A 12,296-nucleotide genomic window follows, 5' to 3' on the forward strand; every position below is an offset into this window, starting at 1 on the left:
CAAGATCTAGGGTGAGGCAAAAGGTTCTTAAGATACCAAAAGCATAATCTATAAAAACACAAACTGATACACTGGAGTTCTTGTAAACTAAAAACTTTTGTTCTGTAAAAGACCCTTTTAGGAGGATAAAAACACAAGCTACAGGCTGTGAAAAAATATTTGCAAACCACATATCTGAATAAGACAAAGGACTAATATCTAGAATGTATAAAGAACTCTCAAAACCCAGTAAAAAAAAAAAAAAAAAAATATAATAATCCAATTTAAAAAAAAGGTCAAAAAATACAAAAAGACATTTCAACCTAGAAGGTATACAGACAGCAAGCAAGCAGATGAAAAGATGATCAACATCATGAACCATTAGGGAAATGCAAATTAAAACTACTGTGAGGTATCACTACGCACCCACCAGAATAGCTAAAACAAAAAATACGGACAACACCAAGACCTGGAAAGGAAGTGGAAAAACTGGATTCCTCATACATTGCTGATGATAATGTTAAAATGATGCAGCCATTTTGGTAAACAATTTGGTAATCTATAAAAAAAAATAAGCATGCAACTACTACATGACCCAGCAACTGCACCAATGGTCATTTATCCCAGAGAAAGGAAGACTTAAGTTCACACAAATAGCCCCAAACTAGAAACCCAGATGACCTTCATGGGTGAGTGGTTAAACAAACTGTGGTATATCCATACCATGGAGCAAAAGTTAAAAAGCCAACCCCCAAAGTTACATTCTATATGATCCAATCTGTGTTAACATTCTTGAAATGACAAACTACAGATAGGAAGATGAGTGGTTTCCAGGGTTTAGGGAGGGGTGGAGGCAGGAGGGAAATGAAGATGGCTATAAAAGGGGCAACATGAGGGATCCTTGTAGTAATGGGAATTCTGTACCTTGACCACATCAATGTCAGTATCTTGGTAGTGACACTATTATAGATTTGGAAGGTGTTATCAATGAGGAAAACTGGGAAGGGTATATGGACTCTTTCTGTATTACTCCTTATAAGTGCATACGAATCTACAATTATCTCAAATAAAAAGTTTAATTTAGGGGCGCCTGGGTGGCTCAGTCGGTTAAGCATCTGCCTTCAGCTCAGGGCATGATCTCGAGGTCCTGGGATCGAGCCCCACATCGGGCTCCCTGCTCAGCGGAGAGCCTACTTCTCTCTCTCCCTCTGCTGCTCCCCCTCTGCTTGTGCTCTGTCTCTGTGTCAAATAAATAAATAATCTTTAAAAAAAAAAGTTTAATTTAAAAAATCAATGTCTTCTACGACATTAACAAAATAAATGAGGAAATTGTGTATGTTATCAATAAATGCAGAAAGATAGGGGCACCTGGCGGGCTCAGTCAGTAGAGCACACAACTCTCGATCTCAGGGTTGTGAGTTCAAGCCCCACATTAGGTTAGAGATTACTTAAAAATAAAATCTCAAATAGACAATATGGGCGCCTGGGTGGCTAAGGTGGTTAAGGGTCTGCGTTTGGCTCCGGTCATGATCCCAGCATCCTGGTATGGAGCCCCACATCAGGCTCCCTGCTCAGTGAGGAGCCGGCTTCTCCCTCTGCACCTCACCACCCTCTTGTGCTCGTTCTCTCTCTCTCTCTCTCTCTCTCAAATCAATAAAATCTTTTTTAAAAAAGCAGCACAAATATTGGAAAGAACTAAAAACGTCTTCATTTGTAAGCCCTATGATTGACTGTGTATATAGAAAATCCTAAGAAATGTACCAAATAAAAAATTCCTACTAGGATAAATTAATTTAGCAAGGTCACAGGACACAAGCTAAATTAAAATAAACTGTATTTTTTTTTAAGATTTTATTTATTTTGACAGAGAGAGAGAGACAGCGAGAGAGGGAACACAAGCAGGGGGAATGGGAGAGGGAGAAGTAGGCCTCCGGCCGAGCAGGAAGCCCAATGCGGGGCTTGATCCCAGGACCCTGGGATCATGACCTGAGCCAAAGGCAGAAGCTTAATGACTGAGCAACCCAGGTGCCCCTAAAACAAACTGTGTTCTTTATAATACCAACAAAAACTGAAAATGAAATTTTATTTTTTTTAAGATTGTATTTATTTATTTGAGAAAGAGAGATAGCAAGAGACAGCACAAGCAGGGGGAGGGGCAGAGGGAGAAGCAGACTCCCCGCTGAGCAGGGAGTCCAACACGGGACTCGAACCCAGGACCCCAACCTGAGCCGAAGGCAGACGCCCAACCAAGCCACATAGGCACCCTGAAAATGAAATTTTAAAATACTATTTATAATCATATTAAAAAACATAAAGTACTTAGAAATAAACCTAATGAAAAATGTACAGAACTTCTATAATGAAAACTACAAAAGACCCCTGAGAAAAATTAAAAGACCTAAATAAATGAAGAGATGCACTACCTTCATAGGTCAAAGAGCTCAATGTTGTCAACTCTCCCCAAATTGATCTATGGATCAAACACAGATATCAATAAAAATCCCAGCTGAGCTGGTCTTTTTGGAGAAACTGAAAAACTGGTTTTAAAATGTATATGTATATGGAAATGCAAAATACTTAGAATAGCCAAAATAATCACAAAAATATAAAACAAGGCTAGATGTTTTACACCACCTTATTTCAAAAAAAAAAAAAAATACCACCTTATTTCAAGATTTACTATAAAGCTAGAGAAATCAGTGTGGTGTTGGGGCACCTGGGTGGTTCAGTCCGTTGGGCAGCCGACTATTGGTTTTGGCTGAGGTCAGGATCTCGGTGTCATGAGGCTGAGGCCCCACACTCAGCACAGTCAGCTTGTCCCTCTCCCTGCCCCTGCCGCTCCCGCACAAATAAATAAAATCTTAAAAAAGAAAGAAGGGGCGCCTGGGTGGCTCAGTCGTTGAGCATCTGCCTTCGGCTCAGGTCATGGTCCCGGTGTCCTGGGATCGAGCCCTGCATCGGGCTCCCCGCTCCGCAGGAAGCCTGCTTCTCCCTCTCCCACTCCCCCTGCTTGTGTTCCCTCTCTCGCTGTGTCTCTCTCTGTCAAATAAATGGAATCTTTGGGAAAAAAAAAAAAAAAAGAAAGAAATCAGTATGGTGTTGGTGCAAGGATAGACAGATCAATGGAACAGAACAGAGTCCAGAAACAGACCCACACTGACTACTTACTGATCAAGGCACCAAGATAAATCAATGAAGAAATCGAAGTATTTTTTAATAAATGGTGCTAGAACTGGACATATGAGGAAAAATAACCTCCTATTCCTATCCCACACCAGATACAAAAAAATCATTTTGAAACAAACTAAACATAAAAGCTAAAACTAAAGCTACTAAGAAAACAAAAATTGTATCTTAGTGACCTTGGGAGAGAGAGCTTTCTTAGAGAAAACACAAATAAATACTGATCATAAAAGAAAAAAATCTGACGAATTAGATTTCATCAAAATTTAAAAGTTCTACTCATCAAGGGGGCACCTGGGTGACTCAATCAATTAAGCATCTGACTCTTGATTTCAGCTCAGGACGTGATCTCAGGGTCGTGAGACTGAGCCCCACATTGGGAGCCCTGCTCAAGAGTCTCTCTCTCCCTCTCCCCCCACCTCTGTCTCTCCCCCACGCCACAAAAAAGTAAATAAATAATGAAATAACGGTATTGTAATAAAATATTTAGGAAGGTATTCCACATAACCTAGACACATCCCAAAATCACTTCAATGGAGGCTACCTCCCAGGCAGCCAGCAAAGCACTTCAAGAAGCAAAAAGTTCCTGCCCTCTTCTCTTACCACCCCAAAACGAGGGGAAAAAAAAAAAAAAGTCAAGCAAGTCAAGGGAAAACAGTCACAATCAATATATCTGATAAAGGACTTATATCCAGAATACATAAGGAATATTAACAAATCAGCAATAAAAAGGAAACATATTTTTTTTTTAAAATGAGCAAAAGTAGTTATCTGAATGACCAATAAACACAGGAAGCGCTGCTCAACATCATTAATTACCAGGGCAATGCAAATTAAAATACAATGAGACAACTCAAATGTCTATGATGGACGAATGGATAAAATGTGGTAAACACATACAGTGGAGTATCATTCAGTCTGAAAAAGATATCTGATAGGGGCGCCTGGGTGGCTCAGTCAGTTGAGCATCTGCCTTCGGCTCAGGTCATGATCCCAGGGTCCTGGGATCAAGCCCCACATCGGGCTCCCTGCTCCGCGAGAAGGCTCCTTCTCCCTCTCCCACTCCCCCTGCTTGTGTTCCCCCTCTCGCTGTCTCTCTCTCTAATAAATAAATAAAATCTTAAAAAAAAAGATACCTGATAATACATTACAGCATAGATGAATCTTGAAGACATTATGAGAAGTGAAATAAATAAGCCAGACATGAAAGGACAAATCATGTACGATTCCACTTGCATGAGCTTCCTAGAGTACTCAAGAGACTACTTATCACAACAGACTATTCAATCACAGAGACAGAAAGTAGAAGGTGGCTGCCACAACTGGGGGGAGCTAAATTATTGTTTGATGGCTACAGAATTTCAGTTTGGGAGCCTGAAAACGTTCTGGAGATGGATGGTGGTAATGAATGCATAACAATAAGAGTGCACTCAATGCCACTGAACTGTACACTTAAAAATGGTAACTTTTATATGTATTTTACAACAACAAAAAATCATTAAGTTGGGGAAAACACCATAAGATACCATTTTACACCCACTACAATGGCTTAAAATTAAAAGGGCTGGTGGGTAATACCAAATGTGTGTGATGATGTGGAGCAACTGGAACCCCCTGACACTGCTGACAGTGTAAAATGATACAACTTTGGAAAAGAGTTTAGCAGTTTCTTATAATATTTTTTTAAAGGAAATACTGGATTTATTTATTTATTTTTATTTATTTATTTTTTAAAGATTTTATCTATTTGAGAGAGAGAGAATGAGAGATAGCACGAGAGGGAAGAGGGTCAGAGGGAGAAGCAGACCTCCCGCCGAGCAGGGAGCCTGATGCAGGACTCGATTCCGGGACTCCAGGATCATGACCTGAGCTGAAGGCAGTCGCCCAACCCACTGAGCCACCCAGGCGCCCCAGTTTCTTATAATATTAAACACAAACTTATGACCCAAAATTTCATCCCCAGGATTTACCCAAGAAAAATGGAAACATATTCACAAAAGAACTTGTACACAAATGTACGCAGCAGTTTTATTCACAAAAGCAGGAAGACTGGGAACAAGGAGAAGAGATAAATTATGGTATTATATAACGGAATGCTACTCAACAACAAAAAGGAACAAAAGATGCTACAACAAAACTCTATGAATAGCTAATTCTATCTCTTTCTGGTATCTGCTAAAATGTCACCACCCCAAAGAGGTCTTCCCTGGCTACCCCAATCTAATGTCACTGCCCATCACTCTTCAACACCTCACCTTCTGTTATGATCTCAAAATGCATCACTATATGAATTACCTTTTCGGTTTATGTTGTATCACCCCACTAAAATGTAAGCTTCATGAGGGCAAGGAACCTTGTCTTGTTCAGCCAACAGAGTGCCTACAATGAAAAAGGAACTCAAATATTTATCCAATCAGTGAATGAATTACATGTAATAAATCTGACAGAAGTTAATCACTGAAAATCTAGAGTATTTATATCTAAATGTCGCGGCTCTTCTTGGAAATGGTTCTAAAATCATAATACCCTTTAAGCATACTCTATGCAAAATCCTATATAAGATATGGAATCTAGGGATGCCTGGGTGGCTTGGTCACTTAAGCATCTGCCTCAGCTTGAGTCATGATCTCAGGGTCCTGGGATCAAGTCCCACATCGGGCTCCCTGCTCGGTGGGGAGCCTGCTTCTCCCTCCCCCTCTGCCTGCTGCTCCCCCTGCTTGTGCAGGCTCTCTCTCTCAGATAAATAAAATCTTTAAATATATATATATGGAATCTAACACTGCCCTACACACAGAAGGAAGTCAGGAAGTAGCAGATGAGTATAAACATAACATACAATATTAAGTACAAAATGAAATATTGCTTAGCATTCTCCATGAAAAATAAAATAAATAGAAGAGAATTTCAAGCTGTTTTCAAATATCAATTTCAGAAATATACCTACATAAGGGGCACCTGGGTGACTCAGTCGGTTAAGCTTCCAACTCTTAGTTTTGGCTCAGGTCATGATCTTGGGGTTGTGAGATCAAGCCCCACATGGGGCTCGGTGCTCAGTGCAGACCCAGTCTCTCTCTCACGCTCCCCCCCCCACTCCTGCTCACTCGGCTCTCTCTCAAATAAATTATTTTTTATTTTTTATTTATATTTTTTTAAAGATTTTATTTATTTATTCAAGAGAGAGAGAGAATGAGAGATAGAGAGCACAAGAGAGGGAAGAGGGTCAGGGGGAGAAGCAGACTCCCTGCTGAGCAGGGAGCCCAATAAGGGACTTGATCCCAGGACTCCAGGATCATGACCTGAGCCGAAGGCAGTCGCTTAACCAACTGAGCCACCCAGGCGCCCAAATAAATTATTTTTTAAAAAAAGAAACATACCTACATAAAATAGAGTCTAACGAAGGAAAAATAAAAAACACTCTTAAAAAAAAAAAAGAGTATGACCCATCAGAAACACAAAAACCTAAAGAGAAAACTCAGATTGTTTTCCAGTGCTCTAACTAAGCAATATCAGAAAACTATGCTGACAGAACAGAAAATAATGTATTAGCAGGCTCAATCATAAGATTTTTTTTTTACATTTTATAAAAAATTTCAAACATACACAAATGTAGACAGAGCAGCATAATGAACCCTACATACCCATCACTTAGCTGCCACAATTATCATATAAGAATTTAAGAAATCAGGTGAATTTCCAATGCAACACAATTTCCACAACACTGATAATGGTAAAAGGCACAAAATACACACACTTTAGGCTTATGTCCTAACAAAACTTTGTCTACTTAATACCACAAAAGTATGAATTTCCTTTCCTATCATTTATACTCCATCATAATCCTACTCTGATGCTCGTATTAGATAGATGCAGAATGAAAGCTGTGATAACAAGAATTTTTTTGAATACCAGAAATTAATGAGAGGTGAAAAAGACTTTCTTCCTCATTCAACATGTATCTTTAAGACTGTTAAGGCAGGGCGCCTGGGTGGCTCAGTCGATAAGCGTCTGCCTTCCACTCAGGTCCTGTGGGATCAAGCCCGCATCGGGCTCCCTGCTCCTCGGGAAGGCTGCTTCTCCCTCTCCCACTCCCCCTGCTTGTGTTCCCTCTCTCGCTGTGTCTCTCTCTGTCAAATAAATAAAATCTAAAAAAAAAGACTAATGTTAAGGCACAGCTGGGTAGCTCAATCGGTTAAGCGTGACTTTGCCTCAGGTCATGATCTTGGGGTCCTGGGATTGAGGACTGAGCCCTGTGTCAGGTTCCACGCTCAGCAGGGACTCTGCTTGTCCCTCTCCCTCTGCCCCTCCCCGCACTCGTGGGGGCTTTCTCTCTCTCAAGAAGAAAAAAAAAAGGCACTGATGTTGAACCAAAATAAAAAGCTTTTGCACAGGAAAGGAAACCAACAAAAGGAAAAGGCAACCTACTAATGGGAGAAGATATTTGCAAATGATATATCCAATACGAGTTTAATATCCAACATATATAAAGAACATACACAACAAATACAAATAATCTGATTAAAGATGGCCAAAGGACCTGAACAGACATTTTTCCAAAGAAGACATACAGATGGCTGACACATGAAAAGAAACTCAACATCACTAATCATCAGGGAAATACAAATCAAAACTACAGTGAGGTATCACCTCACACCTGTCAAAATAACCAGTATCAAAAAGAAACAACAAAGGATATGGAGAAAAGGGAACCTTTGTGCAGTTGGTGGGGATGCAAACTGGTGCAACCACTGTGGAAAACAGTATGGAAATTCCTAAAAAATTAAAAGTAGAAATACCACAAAGGCGTCTGGGTGGCTCTGTTGGTTAAGTGTCTGCCTCTGGCTCAGGTCATGATCCCAGGGTCCTGGGATGGAGTCCCACACCAGGATCCCTGCTCAGTGTGGAGCCTGCTTATCCCTCTGCCCCTCCCCCTGCTCATGCTTTTTCTCTCTCTCTCTCAAAATAAATAAAATCTTTAAAAAGAAAAGATATATGCGCCCCTATATTCATTGCAGCATTATTTACAATAGTCAAGAAATGGAAATAACCCTAAGTGCACACTGATAGATAAACATATAAGGTGTGGTGTACACACAAACACTGGAATATTACTCAGCCATCAAAAAGCATGAGAGCTTGCCATTTGTGACAACATGGATGGACCTAGAGGCCATCTGCTATGGGAAATAAGTCTGATAAAGACAAATATCATATGACTTCACTTGCATGTAGAATATAAAAAACAAAACAAATGAACAAACAGAAAAAGAATCATAGAGAACTGGTGGTTGCCAAAGGGGCAGGGGTTAGGAGGTTGGGCAAAATAGGTAAAGGGGATAAGGGGTACAAAATTCCATTTACAAAATAAATAAGTAACAGGGATGAAAAGTGCAACATAGGAAATATATTGTAACAACAGGGGCACCTGGGTGGCACAGTTGTTAAATGTCTGCCTTTGGCTCAGATCATGATCCCAGGGTCCTGGGATCGAGCCCCACATCGGGCTCCCTGCTTAGCGGGGAGCCTGCTTCTCCCTCTCCTACTCCCCCTGCTTGTGTTCCCTCTCTCACCGTCTCTCTCTGTCAGAAAAAATAAATAAAATCTTAAGATAATAATATTTTAACAACAGTGTACGGTGAGCATAGTGTGATGTACAGAATTGTCAAATTACTGTGTTGTACACATGAAATATAACATTGTACATCAACTATAATTTAAAAAGACACTGATGTTGTACATTCAAGTTTATATTGTTAATGATTGAGTAGAATTTTTTTTAAGGATTTTATTTATTTGACAGAGACACAGTGAGAGAGGGAACACAAGCAGGGGGAGTGGGAGAGGGAGAAGCAAGCTTCTCGCTGAGCAGGGAGCCCGATGAGGGGCTCCATCCCAGGACCCTGGGATCATGACCTGAACCAAAGGCAGACGCTTAACGACTGAGTCACCCAGGCACCCCAATAATTGAGTAGAATTTTTAATAGTTTCAAAATGTGGACTGCCAGTTCTACAATAGAAACTTTATAAAAAGTAACTACTCAACATGCAACAATTTGCCCTTTTTATTATCAGAAACTTCCCTCTATATAAAATACATTAATACATTATTCAAAATTCATCAGAAGGTTTAACTATAAAGAAAATTCCTCTATTAACTGAAAACAGTGAATCTAAAACAAGTGAGTGCCACCATCTGGGTTCCTAATCACATGACACACTAAGGAAAGGGGCTTCATCAATTATAGGGCTAACACCTTCATGTCAAAAGAAGAGCAACAGCTGAAGCAGAGATCTAGGGGCCACAAGGAGACCAACCTTTGATGCCTTTTACTTTCTACTTTTCCATCAAGGTATAATATATATAGTAAGTCTACATATTTTAAGTGTACAGCTGAATGAATTTTTTGCATACTAATTCACCCACATAACCACCACCTAAATCAAGACACAGACTATTTTAAACACCCAAAAAGGTTTCACTGTGCCCACAAAGGTAGCCATTATTCTGCTATCTAACACAAAAGATTAGTTTAGCCTGTTTTTGAACTTCATGTAAATGGAATCATAAAGGTTCTCTTTTAAAATGTTTGGCTTCTTGAGGCGCCTGGGTGGCTCAGTCGTTAAGCATCTGCCTTCAGCTCAGGTCATGATCCCAGGATCCTGGGATCGAGCCCCACATTGGGCTCCCTGCTCAGTAAGAAGCCTGCTTCTCCCTCGCCCACTCCCCCTGCATGTGTCTCGCTGTCTCTCTCTCTGTCAAACAAATAAATAAAATCTTTAAAAAAATAAATAAAATGGGGGCGCCTGGGTGGCTCAGTCGTTAGGCGTCTGCCTTCGGCCCAGGTCATGATCTCAGGGTCCTGGGATCGAGCCCCGCATCGGGCTCCCTGCTCGGCGGGAAGCCTGCTTCTCCCTCTCCCACTCCCCCTGCTTGTGTACCCCCTCTCGCTGTGTCTCTCTCTGTCAAATGGATAAAATCTTTAAAAAAAAAATAAAATAAAATAAAATAAAATAAAATGTTTGGCTTCTTTTGCTCAATATTATACCTGTGAGATTCATCCTTACTGCTGCCTGTAGCAATAGTTCATTCTTTCTCATGGCTACATAGTATTCTGTAACTATGCCTCAATGTATAAAACCATCCTGTTGATAGTTGGGTTATTTCCAGTTTGGGGGGCTACCATGAATAAAGAATTAAACATTTTTGTATTTGTCTTCGTGGGAAACAAAGGTACCCATTTATGCTGGCCATATTACACAGGAAGTACTAGAGTATGTATCGACTACTCTGCTCAAATGCTAAACTATCACTCTTTCCACATTAAGGATGAGACTTTTCTGTATCATTTCTCTCATAAGCCTTTAGATAACAGTCAGATAGCCCTAAATGATCTTCTACCCATGATGCAACTGAGGCAGTAGCCAAAATAATTCATCAACTACAAATGAACAACTTGACAATTACAGACCAATCAACTTCCATTTCATCTGCCACATCAGACAGAACTCACACCATTCAGATCCAAGGAACAGCTCTGGTCCACTAAGGACAGTTATAATCAACAGCTGGAGATAAGTGCTTAGTTACAGACGTATCTTTCCACACATTTATCTGGAAAGCTGTTTAATCAAAATCTTGGGAATGGCAGAGATCTTTAAAAAAAAACTTCTAGTACAATCTTAGTACTAATTCCAGATCTTCCATAAAAAGCAGCATAGTGAAAAGGGCATGGACTTCTGAAGTCAAACATCACAGGCCCAGGTTCACTTCTGGACTTCACCATTTACCAGCACTGACCAGGGCAAATTATCCGGAGTGTCAACTGTCTCAACTATAAAATGGCTATTATACCAATTATACCACCACCTCATAGAACTATTGTGGAGACTGAGATAATCTATATAGTTTCTATTATTAGTAAATTTTATTTCAAACGTCTCCTTTTAGCAGAAATATTGACCAGATAAGGGACTTGAGTTATGGCCCTAGAAAATCACAGCATGAAGGCCACTTCCATTCTTAGCCAAACAAAACTACAAAAATGCAACTACAGGGGCACCTGGGTAGCTCAGTCGTTAAGCGTCTGCCTTCCACTCAGGTCACGATCCCAGGGTCCTGGAATGGAGCCCCACATCCGGCTTCCTGCTCAGCGGGAAACCTGCTTCTCCCTCTCCCACTCTCCCTGCTTATGTTCCCTCTCTCGCTGTGTCTCTCTCTGTCAGATAAATAAATAAAATCTTAAAAGAAAAAAAAATGCAACTACAAAAACAAATTCTCTACATGTTGGAAATGAAGTCCCAATCTTCAGCTAAAACACACATATCTTGGGTGCCTGGGTGGCTCAGTTGGTTAAGCAACTGCCTTCGGCTCAGGTCATGATCCTGGAGTCCCGGGATCGAGCCCCGCGTCGGGCTCCTCTGCCGAGCAGGGAGTCTGCTTCTCCCTCTGGTCCTCCCCCTCTCATGCTCTATCTCATCCTCTCTCTCAAATAAAAAAATAAATAAAATCTTTAATAAAAAAAACACATATCTTTAGGGGTACACAAAGATATGCAAGCAAAGGAATCAATTTCCAGTCTTTCATAAACCTGATCAGCCCACATAATTGGATTACCAATAAAAGATTTTCAACCATAAAATGTATTATTTTAGGACATGAGTCTGAAAACTATGGCCCATGGGCCAAATAGGGCTCACTACCAATCAAGGTTTAGAAGAACACAACCACACTTGGGAGTGCCTCAGTGGCTCAGTCGGTTGAGCCTTAGACTCCTGATTTTGGCTGGGGTTGTGAGATAGAGCCCCGAGCTCAGCATGGAGTCCACTTGAGATTCTCTTTCCCTCTCCCACTCCTGCATTCTCGCACTCTCTAAAATAAATAAATCTTTAAAAAAAAAAAAGGAAAAATATGAAATAGACAAATCCTGAGAATAATGCAAATTACCAAAAGTGACTCAAGAATAGAAAGTCTGTATAGACCTATACCAAGTAAAGAAACTGAATTAGCGGGGTGCCTGGCTGGCTCACTGGGTAGAGCATGTGACTCTAGATCTTGAGGTCCCCATGTTGGTGTAGAGATTATAAATAAACTTTAAAAAGAAAAGGGGGGTGCCTGGGTGGCTCAGTCGGTTCAGCAT

At 40.5% G+C, this 12,296-nt stretch overlaps 1 protein-coding gene across 3 annotated transcripts in view; it reads right to left on the reverse strand.

Annotated features, from left to right (window-relative positions):
- Positions 1-12,296, reverse strand: part of EDC3 (enhancer of mRNA decapping 3) — a 61,234-nt gene that overhangs the window by 44,678 nt on the left and 4,260 nt on the right. Inside the window, exon 2 of one of the 3 annotated variants that reach the window (XM_025884221.2) lies at positions 5,458-5,541. The exons of the other annotated variants lie outside the window; for them this stretch is intronic. The gene's annotated coding sequence lies outside the window, so the exon portion shown is untranslated. The remainder of the gene's footprint in view (positions 1-5,457; positions 5,542-12,296) is intronic. 3 annotated transcript variants of the gene reach the window in all.

This window comes from Callorhinus ursinus, unplaced genomic scaffold, assembly GCF_003265705.2.
Source record: "Callorhinus ursinus isolate GAN/ISIS: 27379988/994484 unplaced genomic scaffold, GSC_fseal_2.0 scaffold25, whole genome shotgun sequence".
Taxonomy (NCBI): domain Eukaryota; kingdom Metazoa; phylum Chordata; class Mammalia; order Carnivora; family Otariidae; genus Callorhinus; species Callorhinus ursinus.